Raw genomic sequence first — 24,571 nt, forward strand, 5'->3', positions numbered from 1 at the left:
CCGTGTTTGACAATAAAGGAATAAAAGCACTTGCTATTTTTAACAACTGACATTTCATTGTTTCATTCCAACTTCAATAGTTTATGTTTTTCACTGATATTTACTATTAATGAATACCGGTCATATTGTTGAACATGCTAGTGCAGTTCTGTGGATTGTGGACCTCAGCTTAAGTGGCAGCAGCCTACCCAGGTGCATTCTGGGCAGTCATTTATGAAATAATAACAGTAAAATTAATAATGACAAAAATTATGATGATTGTGATGATAAAATAAGACTTAAATCAGGCAAAAAAATTGAATAACTTTGACTCTAATGTTACTGTGTTTTCAGAAGAAGTTAATACAATTTCTTCCTTGCCTTAAGTCTGTTTTTTTTTCTATTTTTTTTTTCATTACTGCAAGTTGGCCCCAGTTTTGTTAGATTTTAAAGTCATACAAGAAACATCTAAAAGCACAATAAAAAATATTGTAGGTTTTTTATTCTGCTTGTCTGACTTTAAGCCTTCAGTTAGGTTATTTATTATTATTATTATTATTTTTCAAGTTGCACAGATTTTGTGGCACTTCTGTTTTATTTAATTGAACAAATTAAAAAAAATGCAGAAGGTTGAGCTTGAAAGTGGTAAACACCTTTTACTCACAGTTCTTATTTATACCTCAAAACCTCATAGCTCAAGGGTTAAAGCCAAAAATGTAATTGGTCAGGAAAAAGATCAAAGGTCCAGAATCGGGGAGGGATTTAAAGTGCAACATTGCTCTTGTATGCTTATTTGCTAAAATAGGTTTTGCATTAGCACACATTTTCTGAAGTATATGAAGTCTAGAAGTCAAAAACTCAAATGTCTATCATTATTTAAGTTTTGCAATCCTCATAAATTTACCAGAAAACCGCACATTTTATAAGGAATAGACCAAAAGTATGACACAAAATCAGGGACAGTTAAATGTATGCTCTGATCTCTCAACCTCTTAGGGCAAGAATCCGGGAGGAAGAGTGCAAAAGGTTCAAAATCATGGGCAAATTTTAAGCTTTACTCTTGTCATCAAAGCAGTGGATAAAGGTAAAACAGTTCACACCACACTGCCTTAACATGGCCAGTCTTTTTCACACAATCCCCTACTCGAGTATAGTAGAAAAGCTGAGTAAACTGGGAATAACCCCTTACATCACTAGCTGGACTGCCAACTGGCTCACAGAATACAGGAGATCAAAATAAGGGAGTCCCCCAGGGTTCAGTGCTGAGACTTTTCCTGTTTTGCATTGAGTTCTTGGAAGAAAAAGCAAATACCAAAGGGCTTTGGCTGATGACAGCAAGCTAGGAGAAGTTATTGAATCCCCATATGACTTAACCAGCATGCAGGAAGGTTTATCCCAAAGAATAACTGGTGCCAGAATCATGATTTGAATTAAACTCCATAAAATACATTATTGTATCCTTTGGAAAGTCATCTACCCAAGGGAACTATCAAATTGCCAATACCCCCCCCCAAGAGTTGACCCGGTGGTTTGGCATTTGGGAACTTATGTGAGCAGTGACCTAACTTTCGACCAACATATGCCCAGTGTCATAAGAAAGTCTTTCTATATTGCACAGCTTATAAACAAATTGATTGTGACTAGATCTAGAGATGTTATTGTCCCCCTTTACAAAGCTCTCATTAGGTCAACCATTTTATATAATGCCCACTTTGGCATGTATCTCTCTAGAAACATGCAGCAGCTGGAATGTCCACAGAGATACCTTACTAAAAGGATACAAGTCATAAATAATAGGTGTTGCATGGACCACCTCAAAACTGTATCACTATACTTGGTATCCTACAGAGTGCTAAGAGGTGACCTGTGCCTGGCATACATGGCATCCTCTGACCCAATACTGATGGTCCTACTGAACATCAGCAAGTCAAACAGCATCAGAAATACTTAGTCCAGGTATTTAAATGGAATGCTGAGGATTGACAGATATATCACACAGGATTCCACCGTTCCAAAACCGAGACTCCATTCAAGTAAAACAAAGCTCATCCCTGTCAATATTCAAATGCAACTTGGATCTAAGGTTGGGTAATAGAAAATGCACCTGAGGATTGCCCCTATGCCAGTAATAGATGGAGGCAGTTCCTAAATGCTGCATCCCTTATATGGGTCCCTTCAAATTATCTGTTGTATGATCACAGTTATTCTCACTAGGACTAATATAAAATTAGCAACCATGGGATGGGTAAAACCAATCAGGAAATGTTAATTCAAGCTTCAAAAGGGAATTTGACTAAACTTAAAATGTCCTCCAAGGTAGTAAATAGTTTTTAAAAAAATTATCTTTTTTAGAGTGCCCCTCTCACCCCCCCCCCCACGCCTTCAACAGATTCCGGCACATCTGCCCCCCCCCCCCACTTCACCACACACAGCCTTTATAATTAGTATTCAGTAAATTGTAGTGTCCATATATCCCTGTTCAAGAATATGTGTGCATCAGAAACTTTGTTCATATGTTGTATTCAGAAAGTGTGAATGTTACCAGTCCACTTTTCTCAGCGATGACCACGTTATTCGTTTTAGTTTAAGGATGCAGACTGTTTTTTTGTGAAATGGTTGCCATGAATACTCAAATCTAATATTCTGCTAGGATGCACTTCCATCAGTATTTTCTGGATCCATTCAGAAGAATGGTTCATTGTCAGAGGTTACATTATAAAACTGGCAAATCAGACTGAAAAGAACTAGTTTGATATCAAATAATCCAAAATGATGGCAAATAACAAGATCTCTGAAGTTATTTTTGTATTGAGCACTGAAGAAGAGTTTTTTTAACTTGAAAGCTTTGCTGTTGCTTTTATTGCTACATTAAATTCATTTTATATCTTTTGCATCATTTTTATTTATCAGAGTTCTTATTTGCCATTGGACTTTTCTTTGGAATTCTTGTTGGATTGTGTTCATTGTGTTTCTTCGTATAATGCAAAATATAGTTAAAAACCACCAACTATCAAACAAATGCAACAGACTGAGTATACACTCAATAAATAGCACAATGCTCCTCAGAACAACCACTCCAGCAGTTTGTTAATAGAATTAAAAACACTTAAAATAATAAACGAAAACAGATTTAGTGCTTTCATCCACTCCTAATGTGGACTTCTTCAGAATACTTCAGAATAACAGCCTCACATCAGGCTTTGTGCCCACTAAATGGCACACAGCAACAGTTATCCCACTCCACAAAGGGGAAGCCACCACTGATCCCGGGAACTATCGAACTATTAGCATGACGAGCCTGGTCTGCAAGGCCATGGAACGTATCATCATGGAACTCCTAAACAAAGACATTGGTAACCTCCCAAACCCTGGATCCCACCCAGTTTGGGTTTGTGAAAGGCAGATCATGCCTCCTGAACCTGATTGACGACTTTGAGGCAGTCGCCAAAACCGTGGATGAGGGTAAGGTGGTTCACACAGCCTATCTTGACCTCGCCAAGGGTTTTGACACCATCCCCCATTCTGGAATTATAGCTAAACTCACTAAACTAGGTATAAATCCCTACATCACAAGATGGGTTCCCAACTGGCTCACTGACAGAACCCACACTGTAAAAGTTGCAGACTCCAAATCTGACCTCAAAGCGTGACAAGTGGAGTACTACAGGGTTCCGTCCTGGGACCTCTCCTGTTTGGTATCTACTTCTCTAAAGTACAGGCTAACACAGAAGGCCTCTGGCTAATGAAGTTTGCAGATGACTGCAAACTAGGAGCCATAGTTAAGTCCCCAAATGATGTGGCCATCCTACAGAAGGGCCTCATTGAGACAGATGCCTGGTGTCAGAACCATGGCCTCAAGCTCAATGCCAAAAAGTGCAGTGTCATCCCCTTTGGTAAAAACTCTGTACCCATGAACTACCACATAGGCAGCAATCTACTTAACACCGAATGCATGATAAGAGACTTTGGGACCCAGGTGAACAGTAGTCTCTCCTTTGATAGTCACATCGCCACAGTAGTCAGGAAGTCCTTCTACGTGACACACCTCACCATAAAAGGGTTCTCATCCAGGAAAAAAGAGGTCATTGTTCCCCTCTACTCGTCACACATTAGACCCATTATAGAGTACAACGCCCCTTTTGGAATGTACCTCACAAGACATCTGCAGCAGCTCAGCTGGAAAGGCCACAGAAGTACCTCACACAGAGGATTACTGGCCTCAAATGCCCTACACTGTCCACCTCAAAAAACTCCAGCTTTACTACGTAGCATATCGCCTACTCCGGGGTGATCTCTGCCTAACATATAAAGCTATGTCAAACCCAGAGCTGTTGGACATGCTACACCTAAAGAAATCCCAATCCCTCCAAGCTACATGGTCTAGGGACCAAAACCTTATCACCACAATAAACAGGACACACTGGAGGGATAGATTACTGTCCCAGAGACTTCCTATATTCTGGAACAAACTACCCATCTATGTCAAGCAAAGTTCTTCATTAGCATTCTTCAAGAAAAATCATGATGAGTGATGGTAAATAGGAAATACACCCCGGGGATAACTTCTGTGTCTCTGCTCGATAGTGGCACAGGAAAATAACTTTCTTGGGTGGCATAAGCCATGGAACCTTGCTGGCTAGGCTTACTTAGGCCCTTGGGCCAATAGCCTAGTACCTACCTATGAACCTATACATCAAGCTCTTTACAATACATTTAAATACACATAAAATTGACACCAGTGGGCCAGACAAACCATTGAAAATTGTTCTCAAATTTAAAGTGAAATGCATCATTTGGAGTAGGCATATAAAAATATAAAATGGAAATGATATATATATTTTTATATTGTTATATATTTTTATATACCTACTGCAAATGAATGTTTATTGAATGTGAAGAATAATATTCAATGACTATCACAGAGCACGTTATCAAATGGGTGTATAACATAATGCAGTTCACATTAAATTAAATAGTCAATTATTTCTTATCGGTTGTGGGAGAAATGCTCGGTTTGGTTTAGATTCTTAAAATAAAAAGTAATAGCCTCGTACTCCAATCATTTCTTCTTAGTTATGAATAATTCATGTAGACAATCAGTCAAACTAATGCACTACACACTCATGAAGTAACAGGACACAGCAGGCCCTACCCAGGCATTTGCTTCCTTGTGCTGTGCATTTTGTTCATTCTGTAGGTATATAATTTAGTTATTGCAGCTTTCTAACAACCTGAGTGATTTAGAAGGGCTTACTGAATTCTTGTAGAGCCAAACCAAAAACATCTGGAACTAAACGAGTGTGATTTTAACCAAAATTATACAAACAAAAGTATAAAATAAATATAATTAAAATATTTAATTATAAACTGAGGGCAAACGAGGAAAATGTTTTTATTTACTCTGTTAAGCATTTTCTTCCATAAAACTGGACTTCAGAACAGTTGTGAAGTATTCTAATTTTGTGGATAAAAAGACATAATTGGTGAATGAAAGCATTTTTGTTGTTTTTCCATCTTCCAGTTTCTGATTTGTGTGTGTGTGTGTGTGTGTCTATGTGTGTGTGTGTGTCTATGTGTGCGTGTGTGTCTATGTGCGTGCATACGTGTGTGTGTGTGTGTATGTGTGTGTGTGTGACTCTTATTTAATGCTTTCTTCATTCACTTGAACAGCCCACAGTTTCTATACCCAGTTCAGTCTTGTACATACATTCAAGTTGGTTTAGGTGATGTATCTGTTTATTCTACTCTTCATGCCGTCTTAATCTTACACCCCAAAGGAGTAAGTATGCTTGTCTAGTTTATCTTTGTCCATATAGGTCAGCACTGCTATTGTCCTGAACCTCTGAATACCGCAGCCTGTCCACCTATGAATCACTCTCCCTATCTGAAAAGCTATCTGGGTCTGATCGCTCTACTAATAAGTGTCTTACATCTGTGCTGAGATACCACGGCTTAAGGTATAGTATAAATAAATAAACTATCCCATTACTAAGGCACCATAATCGAAATTTAAATGGGCATTGAGATTGCTCTTTGTTTTATTTTCCTACACTTGTTATTGTCCTTTTTCCACTTTTGGGTGCCCTTCACTAGAGATACAGGATGAAATATTACTGTTAACAAATTTTGCTACATGTGTTGAAGCTGGTTAATCACTTTCATCCTATTACATCTTCTCAGCTTTTGCTCATATGTCATATACATTTATCACATTAAATGGGTTTCCTTAAGGCTGAAACAGCTGACCTCTTTATAACCTCCTTTCTCAAAAGGAATAGTCTGTGCCTGGAATACATTAGTGATCTGGTTGCAGGTGGCTGTTAAAGGGATCCTCTGCTTTTCTCCTTTCTTAGGGGAATATTCAGAATAAATATTATAAAGAAGTTAATTGTATCACCCTAATTCTCAGACAAGTACTTCTGCAGCACTGGGGAGGAAGGAAACTAGACACTAAGGGTAACTCTGTGCAGTGTACCTTAAAGACACTTCAAATTAGTAAAACAAATGTTTTCCAGTACAAAATACATGAGGTGTGGGGGTGGGACTAGACACTAGGAATACACTTAACTCTAAACTTCTGTATCTCAACAAACAGCATTACAAATGAAATAGTCTCTTATACCAAGTTGCTGTGATTAATAATTGATGACAAATTGAAATTTGATATTCACACCTAGAAAGTAGCCAAAAAAACTCATGACAAATTGGGTATGCTATACAGAGTCGGACATTACTTCATGGACTATACCAGAAGTCACATTGCTTCATTCTTCTTATTCATGCTCTGTGATATGCAGCGTTTGTTCTTGCCAATCTACAATTTATTCAATGCGCAAAGCTTACTGGCTACCAACTCTCCTACTCAAACCCACTTCTGTCAATCAATTACTCAACTTCACTGGCTTGAGTTCCTCCATTTCCTCCATTTATTTAATTTGAAACAAACTCATAAAATTCATCATTGTTTTGATACATGCTCAACCGTCAACCCACTCCTCTCTTGGTACTTGCTGGCTAGGCCCCTTAGATCCTCAGAAAAATCTTTGTGTACCATATAATTGACTAATAATGCTGATGGTAAAGCCCTGCACTCATGCAGTGTGTTGCCAAACTTTGGAATTCTGTCCCATTACAAATACATGAAATGGATCACTATTGGACTCTTGACATTCGAAATGCTTATTGCCAAAAAGTGAGAAAAAAGTCAGAAGACACAGAAGAATGAATCTTGAACAACACTCTTCTCCTTAAGACTTTTTTTTTGCAGGGGAGCAAGCCCCTTTCACCCCCACACCCCCAACTTATATATACCAACTCTGAGATCAACATGCCTCTGAGAAAAGGAAATAATCTGAGAAATGGCATCTTGGACTTGGTATGGAAGCAATGTCTTTTGGCTTTTCCTGGTTAGGGGTCGCCACAGTGGATCACCGGTCTGCAGATTGGTGTTTTTATGGTGTTGAGTTGCCAGCCCGGCCCAGCCTTCACAGAAAACACATACATACACACACGCACCTACCTTCATGTCTTTAAAACTCATTTGACCGCAGGGAGGACTTGCAGACTCCCCACAGAAGGTGCTCCAGACAAGAAACTAACTGGAGGACCTCTTGCTGTGAGATGGCAATGCTAACCACTGCACCATGACAGCCATGGCATCTTGGACTTGGTATATACATGTTAATGATTTTGATTATTCAGCCCCCATGTTTTGGGGCATGATCTAGTGAGTCCTGACATTTCAAATGGTTACCATATGAAATCACTAACTCCAGACCTAATCTCAATTAAAATCATACTTCTTTTCCAACTGGATATGCCATTGCTCATCCCTATATAGGCAAGTCTCCTCAAATTCTCAGCCATCTGCCATCATCCTCCCATAGCCTCCTCATTGGTAATGCATCTAAAATATGTAGAGCCTTCCACATTCTGCAATTCATTTAGATCCAAAACAGTGATTGCTAATCTTGTAAAAGTACCGAAGTTATCTGTCTAATGTGCATATCCACCTGAAGCTGATACTTTGACTGTTAACAAATATAAAAATGTTGACACTTTTTTCTCTCGGGGCCTCCTCTTAAAAGGGTTTTTCAGAACTCAGCTGGACTTTCCCTGTAAACAAATGGACATAAATAAATACTCTTTATAATGTTCCTTAAAGGCACTTACAATGGGGTTCAGGCACCTAGGCAGCGAGACATTTCGCTGTGGTACATTTGGCTGGGGACACATGGCTGAAGTGACATTCAGCTGCAGAGAAATGTGGCTGTTTCCAAATTCCCTGTGGGCAAAGAGAAGCACATACTGCCATGCTCACAGCTTTAATAACCAAATGCATGGAGGCAGAAGAAGTACTAAGTGTTGTGCTCAGTGTACAGTACATACTTATGCAACTGCAACATGTAGAAGTGTGCTACAGCATGGAGGAAATCCTGCAGGCTACTGTAGTTACATTTATGCTCCAGTATGCGTTTTAGATAATGTTCCCTAGACACTGTGCAGGGGGTAGTGGTCCACACACACCAATTATAATGGCACTGCCCATTGTGCACTGCATTTTTACTGTCATTGACATGCCCTCTGGCCAGCCTGCTGCTGATGCCTGCCATATTGCCTGCTGTCTCATGTTGCCTTGAGGACCATGGATATTGTTTCCCCCCTGTGTATTTGGTTATTGAAGTTGTGGACATGGCAACATATTCTTCTCTTTGCCCACAGGGAATTTGCAAACAGCCATATTTCTCTGCAGCTGAATGTCAGTTCAGCCATGTGTCTCCAGCCAAATGTACCACAGGGAAATGTCTCACTGCCTAGGCACCTGAACCCCTTAAAATGATTCAAACTCTGCCCCTTCAGCACTTGCACAATGTATGTTAGTTCTCTGCACCAGAGATATTTCTGAAATATTACCCAAGTCTTTGCAAATACAAAAACAAAAAAAAATAAAAAGGGGAGGGAAGTTTCAAACCCTGCACCATGGACACAAAAGGGAACATGTCAAACAGGAGCCTTAAGTGACTACATTAGCTGTTTAGTTAGTGTAGTAGTTTATAAGAGTTATGAAACTCTCCAATGTCTGACATTATTCAGTGATTGTATAGTTTGTGTGTTACAAAGGACATGGAACTCACAAACACAAGCTGTTTGTAAAAACAGGGACAGCTGTCAGACATGGAAGTGCATCTGCACTGGAGAGTGGCTTCAGGATTAGCCAGCAGGAACACTAGATGGCAACATGGAGAATTTTTAACAGTGTTACTTGGACTCGCTTAAAAGGTTACTAAAACTTCACAACACACTTTCTGAAGAGTAAGAGGAATGAAACTCTGTCTGGCATTCTTGACTGACTGTAATCATCTGTGATGCATGAGGTGCAGAAAAAATGAGGATACATCAAAGACATCCTGTTAACTTAAGTTGAGGCAAAAGGTATGACTGTATGTAAAAGAAAGTGAATCAGAGTGTGCCTATGCCAATGTGATGCGTGGGTTTAAGTGCTGACTACCACAGGTAAGTGCTAATTTTCACTCATGGCAGTTAAGGGTGATACATTGACATGCAAACTAGCCAGTAATGAGATCTTTCCTTGTGTTGGCTAACAATGTCTATGAATAACATTTCCCCACATCATGAAAGCAATCCCTTTAGGATGCAGCTGTTACCACTAGCAGTGGGCCTCTTTCTGAATCTCCAAGAAGGTCTTGGGCCTCTTTCTGAATCTGCATGAAGGTCTTAATGCCATGAACTTTTTTTGTGGAATTAAATGCAGATGTTATTAATTGGTTTATTAGTTGTAGCACATTTAAATGACAAAGGCAATAACAACTCCTGTTAATAAACTTCCAGGTGCCAGCAGAATACTGACCATGCCTTACTAAATTTTATACCATGGAATGTTATGAACTATATTCTCTATTTAAGAAAGTATAAAGAAAAGTGAACTAAAGAAAATATTGTTTAGACAAGTGATGAAAGCGACAACTGTGGAAATCGCCCAACATAAAGGTTTTGAGTCTGAAGTCTTCATTGGTGCTAACGTAACAAAACGTAGACTGGTAATTGTTGTGTTGTTGTTGTGTCTTTTGGCTTATCCCAGTTAGGGGTCGCCACAGCGGAACTCCGGTCCGCTAATGTTTACGTAGTAGATTTTTACATGCCGAGTTACCAGCCCTGATGCACAGCCTTCAACGAAGGCATGCCCATTCATGCATGCCTCCTCACAGAAGACGCTCTAGCTGAGAATCGAACACGACAACGTCTTGCTGTGAGGTGACAACGCTACTGCAGCACCACTACCACGGGTAAAATGTAGACTGGTAGTACTATGCATAATTAAAAATCCCTCTGATGGGAGATATTTTAGCTCAAGGAAAACACTCTCTGGAGACCACCTGCAATCCTAAGGTGCTGTTCCATTAGGCTGCTATTATAGATCCATGCTGAAATGTTGTGACTGAATGATTCACTAAAGCAGGTTCTTTAGCTAACAGAAAGTGTCACCAATATTATTCTTGGAAAGCATCCAACACCATCTTGGAATGAAACACTGATGATTCTTTTGTGTCCACAGAATCTCACAAGAGAATGGTTAAGCCTTTAATAGTCTGGATAAATCTAAACCTTATAGATCATCATGGCTTTTCATTCAGTAGTTTAAACACATGCACTCTCTCTGTCATAGTCCTCTCTCTCTCTCTCTCTCTCTATATATATATATATATATATATATATATATATATATATATATATATATATATATATATATAAATATATATATATATATATATATATATATAAAGTCTGTGTATGTATGTGTATATAATATATACATATATATATATATATATATATATATATATATATATATATATATATAGGTTCATAGGTTCATACTAGGCTATCTGTCCTGAGGCAATTATAAGCCTAGCCCGATTCTGTATGGCTTACGCTACCCCTTGATTTGAGAATACTGTGCCCTTTTTAAGGTTTAGTTTACCGTGCCTCTGTCTAATAGTGACACGGGAGTAATCCCTGGGACAAACCTACGATCCCCCATCCACCTATCGAGATTCTTCTTGAAGAGATTCAGTGAGGTACTCTGCCTCACATGAACTGGAATTCTATTCCAGAGCGAAGGGAGCCTCTGGGTTATGAACCTGTCCCTCCAGCAAGTTCTATTTATTTCTGTGCTGAGGTTCAAGTCCCTCGAGCGTGTGGCTCTAAGGGATTTAGATTTACTGAGGTGGAGCATGTCCATTAATTCTGGATTTGACATAGCTTTGTATGTCAGGCATAGATCGCCTCAAAGTAGGCGGTATGCAACTGAGTAGAGCTGGAGTTTTTTTAACTGAGCAGCATATGGCATCTGTTTGAGACCCTTGATCCTCTTGGTGAGATACTTTTGGGGTCTTTCTAATTGCTGCAGGTGTCGGTAAGGTACATCCCAAAAGGGCATTGTATTCTATGATGGGCCTGATGAGGGATGAATAAAGGGCACGATTACCTCTCTTGATCTAGATGTGAAACCCTTCGTGATGAGGTGGGCTATGTAGAAGGTCTTTCTAACCACTTTGGCAATGTGGTTTTCAAAGGAGAGATTGCTATCAACTTGGGTCCCCAGGTCCCTAATAACTTTTTCTGTACTTAATGGGTTTCCACCTATGTGGTAATTTGTGGGCATTGTTTTGCCAAAGGGTATGACTATACATTTTGGCATTTAGCTTTAAACCATGGTGCTGGCACCAGTTATCTGTCTCTGTGAGACCTTTTTGAAGGATGTTTGTGTCAGCTGGAGAGTTGATTATGGCGCCCAGTTTGCAGTCGCCTGCGAACTTGGTGAGCCATAGTCCTCCCACGTTTGCCTGTACCTCGGAAAAGTATATACCGAACAAGAGTGGTCCCAGGACAGAACCCTGTGGGACGCCACTTGTGACCGGTTTCAAGTCTGACATGGCTCCAGCAACTCTCACTCTGTGGGTTCTGTCTTTGAGCCAGTTTGCGACCCATCTTGTGACATAGGGGTTTATATTTAAGCTGGATAGCTTATCTATGATGCCCGAGTGTGTCAGATGCCTTTGCAAGGTCCTATGCAAGTATATATATATATATATATATATATTTCATGGCAGCTGGTCAAATGGCCAGCAATGTCAACAACTGTGTGTTTTATACCACTTGGTCAGCTGAACAGATGGTCAGCAGGTGTGCAATATCAACAATCCCAAAGTAGAAGAATATTCCCTTTCCCCAGGGATTGCTCAGTATAGCTAATTAACTCAGGGTGGGGAGGTTACCCCCTCTGCAAAACACTTGCATTTTGTTGACTTCACTCTAGGGTAATCCCAGGATCATGCACAAAATGGGACTATGTTTACTCATCGAAGGTTCTTTCCTTGAACCTCCAGTGAGCAAACACTAGACATCAAACATTCATTAATGAAATGTTCACTTCAGCAAAAGTGCACGACTGGGAAAGTAACTAGTTGGCCAACATTTCCCTGTCTCACATATTGCAGTATTTCAAACCCGCACAGGTGGGGAGTTCACCCACTGTGTGTGAGATGGGGAAATGTTGGCCAACTAGTTACTTTCTCTCTTACACTTTTGCTGAAGTGATCGATTAATGAACATTCAATGTGTTGTTTTCTCTCATTGGAGGTTCGAGGAAAGAACCTTTGATGAGTAAACATTGACCTACACAAAATGTGTTGATGTCAAGTGTTTAAACGTACTAGTGGTCGATGTCACTCAATCAGCTGCTCAACTGCTATATATACGTACATACATATGTTTGTATTGTGTATGATTGAACTAATTTATTGTTGAACTGAAAACACTAATAAAAAGTTTTGAGTATGCACAATACCCTAAGGTCCGTCACTATCGCACAGTCACCTCACCCACGCCCTAATCCTAACTCACCTAACCCACTCTAACCCACACGTCCACACAATCACACACTTGCCTGACCTACGCCCTAACCTTAACTCACCTAACCCACACGTCCACACAATCGCACACTTACCTGAACCTGACCCATAACTTTCCAGCAGAGCGCTGAAAATACCGAAGCAACAGAAACGGGCAACCAAATTCTTTCCCTAGGAAAGAATTCGGTTTCTGTTTTTTCGATATTTTCAGCGTATGCTGAAAATGGGTCGATATTAGAACACTCAACATTTCAAATGTTCGGTGTTCTAATATAGACCCCACATAATGATAGAGACAGTCTGTAATGCAATCAAACACATACACACACATGCACATACACCTACTATCTACCATCATTTTTGTTAAAATCCTAACCATTATTATACCATTTAATGTGCTCTTGATCATTGGCCTGGTAATGCTTTGTGACCCTCTGAAGAGTGGGCATATTAATGTTGTCATCCACATGTGCTATGTTGAGGTGTGGATGTACTGTTGCCCTACAACAGTGCATTCCAGTCTGTGATTTGCGCTACTGTATTGATTGCTATTGCTGCCATTATGATATATATTCCTTCCAGAACAGCTGTAGTAATATGCCTCCTGAGGACTGTTGTCATGGCATGATCATTTGTATACTGTTTGCATTACTAAGGCATGTATTCTTGTAATGGAGTACATCAACATTCTACACAGTTCTCATTCAACCATCAAAGTGATGGCTGCAGTATGGCACAGGTGTGCATTTGTATACATAGCATCTGGAAATATTACATCATATTGGAATCATTTACATGTTGTAATGCTGTTATATACACAAGCATATGACATATTCAGATTCACTTGCAACCTTGGGGGAGTCATTGTATGCACAATTGTGTTGCTATTCACAAGGATTATTCAGGTGTTCCACAGCAGCATTGTGGGACTGTCAGCATTTGTGTCATTAAATGTTCTGCATGAACCACATCGACCTCAGTTGTACTGTGTCCATATATGGTGTCAGGACACTCGCCTATCTATTTCAACAGATAAGCATATTGGCATATGATGAACAACTGATGTAATGACATGAAGTAGGTTGAGTTGTACAACTGTGTTAACAGTTCCACTATGTTGCATGTGATTAATACCAAACGTTGTATTTGGAGGTGATGTCACAAAACATTTTGTAACTATGTCTGAAAGTATAAGGGGAATACCCAGCTATGTGCACAGCTGATGGTGCATGGCACCACCCATATTCAACTAGAGGAAAGAGAAAAGGTGCTAGCAGACAGATTTAGATAAAACGTACACCCCTAACCCCACCAGTCATCACCCAAAGTATACTGCTGCCACCATTCCTCATATTATCTCAAGACTGCAAGTCCTCTTTCCCAGCTCTAAGGCTAAGACACACCACCAATGGGGCCTGACAACATTCTTGGTTGACTGAAATAATTTGAAACCTGACCTAGCAGACATACTTAGATCCCTATTTAAACACAGCCTACAGACAGTCTATGTAGCAGCAGAATGGTGGAAGGCAACAGTCATCCCTCTGCATAAGGTGGGACCATCAACATACACATGAAATTATAGACACATATGCATGAATAGCCTCATCAGTAAGGCCATGGAAATATTTATCATGGACCCTAACAAGGACCTAGTTAATCTCCCTTCTCTGGAACCAAGCTGGTTTGGATTTGATAAGAATAGGTGGTGTCTGCCACATGTGGTTGACTTTTTTGAGATGGTCACCATGGCCATGGATGAGGGAAACACAGTGCATCCCATCTAACTTGACCAGGCTAAGGCATTTGACAAAATTCCCCAGTCAGAAATTGTAGAGAAACACACTCTGAACTGGGTATAAACCAATACTTCATCAGGTGGTTAGCCAAATGGCTCACTTGACAGAAGAAACATACTGTTAAAGCGGGTGAATTTACCTACAGCAAAAGTCAAGTCACCAGGGGCATACCACAGTGTTCTGTCCTATGCTGTTTCCCACTCCGTATTTATTTCTCAGAAGTCTATGCAGATGCAGACAGTCTTTGTCTGACCAAGTTTGCACATGACTGCCAAATAGGGACAATCAGTAAATACACAAATTATACAGATATACTGCAGGAAGGATTAACACACACAAATGACTGTTGCCATAACCATGGAGAGAAACTAAATTCAAAACAATTAATAATCATTCCCTTTTGTAAAGCAAATGCCACACCTAATTACAATGTAGACAGTGCACCCCCTTAAGAGTAGACCCAGTGGCACTGGATCTGAGCATTCAAGTTGATTATAATCTGAACTTCAACCACCCTCTGCCCATATTGTTGAGAAAGTCCTTCTGTGTGGCACAAGTCATAAGTAAGGTCATGGCATCCAGATCAAAGGGTGTTCTAATTCCATTGTTCTCAGCCCTCATCACACAAATAGACTACAATGCACCCTGCAGCAGGTACTTCATAAGACATCTGCAACAGCTGGAGCAAACCCAAAGTTTTCTCAACAGGAAGATACAGCTTTTAAAAACACAAGTCCTACATGGAAAGATTGAACACCTATCACAGCACTCTGTCTCCTACAGACTACTAAAGGATGATCTGTGTCTGGCCTACAGGGCAGTGTCCAAGCCAACCCTGATGTAAATGTTACACTTCCGTAAATCAAACTGCATGAGGGTCACTCATTCAAGGATCTTAATGTAGCATCTGACATAAAAATCATGTTGGATAGATAGGTACATCTCTGTGACTTCACCTTCTCTGCAGCATGCTTCCATTCACATAAAGCAAAGCTCTTCATTGGCTCTCTTCAAGAGCAACCTAGATCAATGGATGTGTAATAGTAAATTTACTCCTGGCGTAGTGTCCATGACCCACATGGACAGAGGCGAACAGAGGCAGTCAGTATTACATACCATAACATAGACTCGTACATCTGCGAACTTCGTTCATGTAGCTATTGAAAATTGTTAGACTCTAGTAAAATCTGGCTAGGCTTGTATAGGCTGTTGGGCCTTTAGCCTAGTGGTCTCCTATGAACATAGGCTACATTCACACATGTTCATATGTACCACTATGGTGTCAGTATACTGTATCATGGATGCACCACTACATCTCATCAGTATTACCACTTAATAGTTTGCATGAACACATATGGATATATGTCAGGATTTAATGTCAGTATGACATTTGGAATGGCAATGTCAGGGGGACAGTGAATGTGCATCACATCTTGAGCTTTGACGTGTGCTTATAGTGGGTGCTGTTTGTATTGTTTGGTATGTGTACAATATTATAGTGACAGCTTCCTTGATCATAGACACTTGATTTTGCACTGCTGTACTTTCTGTGCACATGGGCATAGTTGATGCATTGCCATCATTCTGACATACCGGTGTACCATTCATTTTAATGGTTCACTTCTTATAAGTTCATAGGTAGGTACTAGACTTTTGGCCCTAGGGCCTATACAAGCCTAGCATAACTATTCCCTGGCTATTGCTTCCCACATATGTTTACTTTCCTGGACCCCTGTCTAGCAGGGGTGATGTGATCCCCGGGGTGAAGTTCCTATCTCCCATCCAATCATCAAGGTTCCTCTTGAAGAGGGCTATTGAGATGCTCTGCCTGACATGTATGGGCAGCCTATTCCAGAGTATGGAGAGTCCCTGGGTCAGGAACCTATCCCTTCAGCATGTTCTTTTCATCGTGATGACAAGGTTAAGATCCCTGGAGCGTGTGGCTCAGAGGGATTGGGATTTCTTTAAGTATAGCATGTCCAACAACTCTGGGTTTGACATGGCCTTGTATGTTAGGCAGAGATTGCCTCTGAGTAGGCAATATGTGACAGAGTATAGCTGGAGTTTCTTTAGACGGTCAGCATAAGGCATCTGCTTTAGGCCTGTGATTCTTTTTGTGAGGTATTTCTGCAGCCTTTCTAATTGTTGTAGATGTCTTTTGAGGGTTATACCAAAAGGGTCATTATATTCTATAATGGGTCTAATGAGGGATATACCAAAAGGGGCATTATATTCTATAATGGGTCTAATGAGGGATGGGTACAGAGGGACAATGACTACCTTTTTTCTGGATGAAAAGCCCTTAGTGATGAGGTGTGCCACGTAGAAGGATTTTCTAACTGTTGTGGCTATGTGGCTATCTAAGGTGAGACCGCTGTCCACCTGTGTCCCTACGTCTCTTATCACACTTTTGGTGTTTAGTGTACTGCCACTTATGTGGTAGTTCACAGGTACGTGGTTTTTCCCAAAGGGGACAACTATACATTTTTGGCATTTAACTTGAGCCCATGGCTCTGGCACCAGGCATCTGTTTTGGTAAGGCCCTTTTGTAGTATATCCACATCATTTGGGGATTCAATAATGGCTCTCAGCTTGCAATCATCTGTGAACTTTGTAAGCCATTGTTCCTTAGTGTTGGCCTGTACTTCAGAGAAGTAGATGCCAAACAAGAGTGGTCCCATGACAGAACACTGCAGTACACCACTTGTCACTTGTCTGGAGCTGGATTTGGAGTTGGCTACTTTTACACTGTGTGTTCTGCCAGTAAGCCAGTTTGCAACCCATTGAGTAATGTAGGGATTAATGCCCAGCTTAGTAAGTTTATCTATGATTCCAGAGTGGGAGATAGTGTTGAAAGCCTTGGTAAGGTCCAAGTAGGCTGTGTGAACCACCTTACCCTCGTCCATGGCTCTGGAGACTGATTTGAAGACGTTGATGAGGTTCAGGAGGCAAGATCGGCTCTTCACGAAACCCAAACGTGGTGGGGTCCAGTGTTTGAAGGTTGCCAATGTCTTTGTTTAGAAGTTCCATGATAATACGTTCCATGGCCTTGCAGATCAGGCTCGTCAGCCTGATGGGACGGTAGTTCCCGGGATCCAAAGTGGATCCCACCTTGTGGAGTGGGATGACTGTGGCTGTTGGCCACTCTGTGAGCACAAAGCCTGAGGTGAGGCTATGATTAAACATGACACACAGGTGAGGTGCCAGTTCATTTTGTAGTTCATGCAGTACACAGCCTGGAATGTCATCTGGTCCCATGGATGCTGTATTCTTGGCTTTGGAGAGTGCGTTTTTTTTTACCTGAGTGGCCGTGATTACCGGAATTTGGTATTCTTTCGGTATTGAGATGGGCCCTTTAGGAGATGCAAATGGGGCGAAGGTGGCACTGAATCTATCTGCCAGGATATTGGCAATATCTTTGGGATCAGTATATCTAGTGCCATTCTACTGTAGCTCAGAGCAGATCTGAGTATTGCCATTTAGATTCTTGACATAGCTATAGAATGCCATGTGGTTGTCTTTGGAATCTTTGGCAATTTTGTGTTCATAACTAGCTTTGGAAGATTTTATGAAGGATCTCAGCTTTCTGCTGAGACTGGTGAGGAAGTTTTTTGTGAATCCTGGGTTCTTTCTCTTTTCTGCAACAGTTTCTTCCTTCTGTTGTACAGCTTGTTTATGGCAGGGGACCACCAGATTGGCTTCCTTTTTTTAGAGGACAGCGTCTTGGTTCTATTTGGGATGGCTCGGTCCATGCACGAGTGAATGTGCTCGTACAGCACCTTAGTGTAGGATTCAGCAGTTGCACTTCCAGTTCCCATCTGCATGGGTGTCTTGAAGTTTGTTACTTCTGACTTGAGAAGCATGAAGTTGGCTTTGGAGAAGTTTTTAAGGAGGTTTCCTTAAAAGCGGTGGGGATGGGATGTGGATGTCAAGGGTGGATTAGCTTATGGTCTGATCTGACCAATGAGGGGGTGACCACTGGTGTGGAGCATTGATCTTCCATGTTAGTAATGACCAGATCTAGAATATTGGTACCCCTGGTGGGACTATGAATTAGTTGCTCTAGGGCGTTGGACTTCATGAATTCCAAGAACCATTGAGCAAAGGTGTTGGTACAGGAGTAGTTTTACCAGTTAATGTCAAGGTAGTTGAAATCACCCAGTATTAGGGTGTTTGACTGTATCTTAATATTTTCCAGTATGTTTAGAAAGGTGTAGTAAGAATCTTAATTCATACATCAATTGCAGATGTTTCAGACAATATCCATTGGTATTACATGTGTCAGCAATACCCAGCTGTGTGTAGGGAATCCACTTATAATATTATGGTGTTTGTATGTGGTGTTATTTTTACATCAGCCAGGGATGCTTTAGTCAAGTGCATCACGTTTAGCACAGTGAGCTCCCACACATCTTGTCAGCCATACATAACTATTCTTTGGGATGTATACCCATTAGGATTTGACTGTACAGACTTCCCTTCAAGCTGTTCTACTAGATGCATGTGTGATGTCTTTCTGTGTTGCACCTGGTAAATACACAGCTCAGCCACAACATTGATGGCATCAGTTTGATTCTTACAGGTAGTGGCTGTGGCTTATGTGTCTTGAAAACTTATCAGTTGGCCCTGTTTGGCCCTGATTTCAACTCCACTTTTAACATTCCTCTTATACCATCCAAAAAGCGGTCATTTTGGGGGAAGAAGTGGTAGATTCTCCTTGTAGCATACTGACAATCATTACAGTTATAGAAGTCATCTTAAGTGCAGCTGCTAATGTTCTAAAATCCACATCAAGTTCTATCTATCTACAGACACATTGATATAAGCTTCCACTTGTGATGCAGAACTAAGTGAAAGTGCAGTCATTGCATCCATGTTTCGCGATGCATTTTTAAATGTATTCCTAATCTTGAAAAAAAAAAAAAAACAGAAGGTACCGAGGTCCAAGCCTTATGTGCCTAAAAATACACCCACAGCAAATGGAACAACCAAGGAGGGTGAAAGAAAACCTCAACCTCAATGTAGTTTAAAAGTTTAATATACACAACATTGAGTGCTTCCTTCCTTAATAATGAACAGGACTTCATCAGAACAACAAATATTTCCCAAAGTCCATTTAAATAGTAATGAAAAGGTGTACAAATTAACAAGCTAACCAATCACAATGCTTGACAAAAAATTAAAGTGAAAAATCAATTACAGTGTGTAAAAACATTGTTTAAAAACAAATATATTACAAAATATAACTTTTACACTAGCCAAATGGTAAAACACTAGGCAGTAGCACAATTATAACTTAGCTGCTCTTAATATTAATACACTATGTTTAGACACCATGTCATTTAATCCAGGCAGCATACTAGCATTTAATCTTAACTGCCACTAACGCTCCTGATATTCTAAAGTGTCTTCCCAAGCCACCCGCTTGGCTTTAGTAAAACTTGTTATAAAACAAAAAAACTGAAACTTTTTATTATTTACACATGCAAGCTTATGTCTGTACAATGCATTGCTCCCTTGTTGAGTTTGAATTTCATAGTAATGCTCATAAATTCATTTTTTAATAGCCCTTTAAGTTTTGCCAGTATAAAAGGAGTGGCAGTAATCACGAAAAGCTAACTAGATCACCCCCATTATACTGCAGTCAAACATCTTATTCAACCTAAATTTTGTGGGATAGTTGTTAACTTTAAGACTTCACCCACAAAAATATATTTCCACTGATGGCAAGATCCGCACTTTAACATACCCTTATTTTTTTTTGGCACCATTAATTATTTTGCTGTTCACCATCCCTCTTTATAGTTTTTCTTTTAAATTCATATGTATGTAAAGTGGGGGGGCTGTTCCAACTCTAGCTGTGACATGGCAGTCACTAGTTAAAAGCTTCCAGTTACTCATGACAATATTTTTAATGGAATTAAAAGCGTTGCTGAATTTAAATACCATAGAATTTTTGTAGCTTTTTGTGCTGCTTTCATTACTATTATCTGTTACTTCCTTATTAATACCTCTGTCAAGAATCTGGGCAAAACTACTTTGTCTTTTTGATACCACCCCTTCTTCCAGTAATTCCAAGGAGTAACCTCTGTTGACAAACATTTCAACCAACTTATTAATTTCTTCCAAAAAAAAACATGTATCATGTGATGATATTCTAGAAATTCTCACCATCTGTTCTTTTACTAGGCTCCTTTTTAGAAAAGGTAGATAGTTACTAGACCAGCATAAGAAGTCATTGGAGTAAGTTGGTTTCCTGTAAAGCTTGGATTTGAACTGGCAAGTTTAAAAATCCTTATCTAAGGTCACAGCTAAATAATTAATATATCTCGATGAATAGGTATAAGTCCATAGCAGAATTTTAAAAAGATAAAAAATGTAGTTTCATCACCCTTCCATATCAAAAATGTGTCATCAAGGAAGCGTACCTAGATAACAACTTCACTCATAAATTGGGAGCCAAGAATATACAGCTGTTCCCAGTGCCAAAATACTATATTGGCATATAAAGAGGCACATGCTGCACCTATCTCTATGCCTGCCATTTGTCAATAGTACTCAATACTCTCCCTCAAAGTAGAAAAATTTATTCTGTGGCACTATTTCTATAAGTTCAACTAATGTGTTGATCTCTGTATTGTTTAAAGTTTTATTATATAGGCATGCCTCTGAAAACCACTCAATGCAATGCAGTGTGGGATACAAAAAAAATCAATAACATTGATGGTAACTAAGAAAGAATCATGATGATAAAACTAATTTTTCGTGTGTTCCAAAAATCATTAAGAATGTAGGGAAAATATTTTAGAAAAATGTTTTAATGTTCCATCAGTAGAGAGTGTGAAGGGTTGGGTTATCAATCCTGCTATGGATACAATAGGTCTTAAAAGGAGGATCATGTATGTTTTTTATGTATCTTTCGTATCCCAAAGCTAGCAGTTATCACTGGGTATTCTACCATAAGATACTTGTGTACCATGTAATCAATCACCATTTAGCCCAGTACATCTTTAAAATATAGTCTAATTTTATAATAGTCCATGTGAATTTCATTTTTAGATACCCTAATATACTAGGTCTCATTATTGAGCAAATTATGCATTCTGGAAGCATAATCAATAATGTCCATTAGGGCAACCCCATCCCCTTTATTGGGCTTCATAATCTTAAATCATGCTTAATCAAATCATTCATGATTATTATCTGATCTTTAGTAAGATTAAATGCCCTTGAGTTCTTAGGCTGGTTTTCTAATTTTCTTGTATCATGCTCACAAACTTTTTCAGACAAAGTGGGGCACAAAGGTAGGGTTATATGTGATTTTTCTAGTGAATTTAGCTTTTTTGGCTAGTGCTGTCAGTGTGCTCATCAAATATTTTCTTAAAATGTAATTTCTGTACATAAAGCTTCAAATCATTGAATCTGCTATATCAAATTTGAAACTAGGTACAAAAGTGAATCCTTTACTAAAAGTTTTAAATGTGTTTCACCAATGATTTCTCAGCTGTAATTAAAAATTTTAAAGCCATCAAGTTCATGAATAGAGGAATAACTAGCATCAGGGGTTGGTAATTGGGTAACTCTTAGGTCGATGCCACCTTTGATTAGTATTTGTGTCACCTCTGGTGGTTGTAATAGGTTAACCCATGTATTGTGATAGTTCTGGTGTATTTTGTGATCTTTGTGGGAGTGTTCCCTCTTCTGTGCTATTCTGTCTGAGTATCTGAGAGAGGGAACCTGCACCAGATCTAAAAAATTATCAGAATTAACAAAATTGTTGCATTGATTATTAACATTGTAGGACTCACCAGTATCCCCTCAGACTCGTACATTCTGAAGGTGCAGCGTGCATTACACAGGCCTTAGGAATAGGGTAATCCTTCCCCTGTGCATATCCAAACTCATCCCTTTCTAATTTTTTTACATTTTTTAACCTTTGCTCTGTTTAACATATTCTCAACATTTTTAAAAACGTCATCATATTCAGCCATCTTAACATCAAACAATGGGTCTTTCTTGAGCAAACTGTTCATTGCATTATTTTGTTCTAATAGGTCAAGCTCACTTTCATTTGATTTAATATGAATTCTCGTGAATTTAAAGCCATACTCATCAAAAACTGATAATTCATCAAGTAAAGAAGTGTCCCTGGAAACCTAACACTTTTAAGACTTTTGAGAAAATATAACATAAGTACAAGACCATTCACCTTGATAACTTGTATTTAAAAGTGTCTAACAAGGGGAAGGGTTCCAAAGGGACTAAAACTGTGGATGTTTTTCCGCAGAGTATCGGGAGCTCCAGTGGCAGTTAAGATTAAATGCTAGTATGCTGCCTGAATTAAATTATATGGTGTCCATTAATAGTGTATTAAAATTAAGAGCAGCTAAGTTATTATTGTGTTACTGCTAGTGTTTTACCAGTTGGCTAGTGTAAAAGTTATATTTTGTAATGTATTTATTTTTAAACAATGTCACTTTAATTTTTGTCAATCATTGTGATTGGTTAGTCTGTTAATTTGTAGTACCTTTTCATTACTGTTTAAATGTACTTTGGGAAGTGTTTGTTGTTCTGATGAAGACCTGCTTGTTATTAGGGATGAAAGCGCTCGATGTTGTGTATATTAATCTTTTAAACTACATTGAGTTTGTGGTTTTCTTTCATCCACTTGGTTGTTTCATTTGCTGTAGGTGTGTTTTTGGGCACATAATGGCTTGGACCTCAGTACCTTCTGATTCTTTGTCTTTATTTGTTCTGAGGTTTCTCCTGGCTTGCTTGGTTATTTATAGTCTTGCCCTGCCCCATGACATAAGAGAGAGATGAATCCCTGAATGCAACCCATTCTGTTCATATTTGATTAGCTTGCACAGGTGCTGGAGGAACAAGGCGGGGAGGATGGAAGTGATTGACCAACTCCAGCCTATCCATCCTGAGGATAGACAACTCTGATTTACAAGTTAGATGACACCTAGAGGGAGCACTGCATTTTGCAGCTATAAACTATAAGCATATCAAACATACCATGCTGTGGTATTCCATGTAACCAGGAATGATCATCTGCAAACATATCAAACATACCATGCATAACCAGGGATGGTCATGTCTTGAAGCACATATGCTCCTATTGATGAATACCATTAATGTGAATTCAAGGCAATCACTGCAAGGATTGATCCCCAAGGGTATGGGGAGGAAGTCAATGGCATCCTGCACACTGGCCTGTTCCCAGGGACTGGGGATTGAATTCCACAGGACTACACAAGGACTAGACTGCTGTCAAGCCCCCTAGCTTTTGCCTCTGTCTAGGGAAATCAATTAGCTAATAAGGCCCTCCAATTGGGAATAAATTGGCTGAAGGGTTCCTGCTTAGAAAGGAGGTACTTGGGTCTTGCACCAAGAGATAAGGTACTTGGGTCTTGCACCAAGAGATAAGGAAAGGATGAACTGATCTGGTGATGATAGGGAAGCTATAAGGCTAGATTGTATGCAGGGGGAAAAGCTGTCTTCGCCTTACATGCATAAAGAGAATTTGTGTTATAGCTGGTCACAGAAATTGCCCAATTTAATGTTGCAGTGTCAAACACCATACACAGAATGTATTCCCATGGCAGGGTAAGCAGACATGCTGCTGTTAATGACAAAGCCATTGAGTGACCATCTTCTCACTTAACACTATTATGGCTGATGATGTTGTTACAGTTTTGCTATTTTTACTGTCCTGGGAGCACAAAGTTCATGTCTCAAGTGCTAGCCATTTAAATGTCTTGCAAGTTTCCGCTTTCTTGATATCAGTCTGCCATCTGCAGCATCCATTCCCTCCCATCAGAGTGGACAAGCTGACATTAGTTTCTCGCTCTCATC

This window comes from Protopterus annectens, chromosome 15.part0 (assembly GCF_019279795.1).
Source record: "Protopterus annectens isolate FY-2018-M chromosome 15.part0, PAN1.0, whole genome shotgun sequence".
NCBI lineage: Eukaryota > Metazoa > Chordata > Ceratodontiformes > Protopteridae > Protopterus > Protopterus annectens.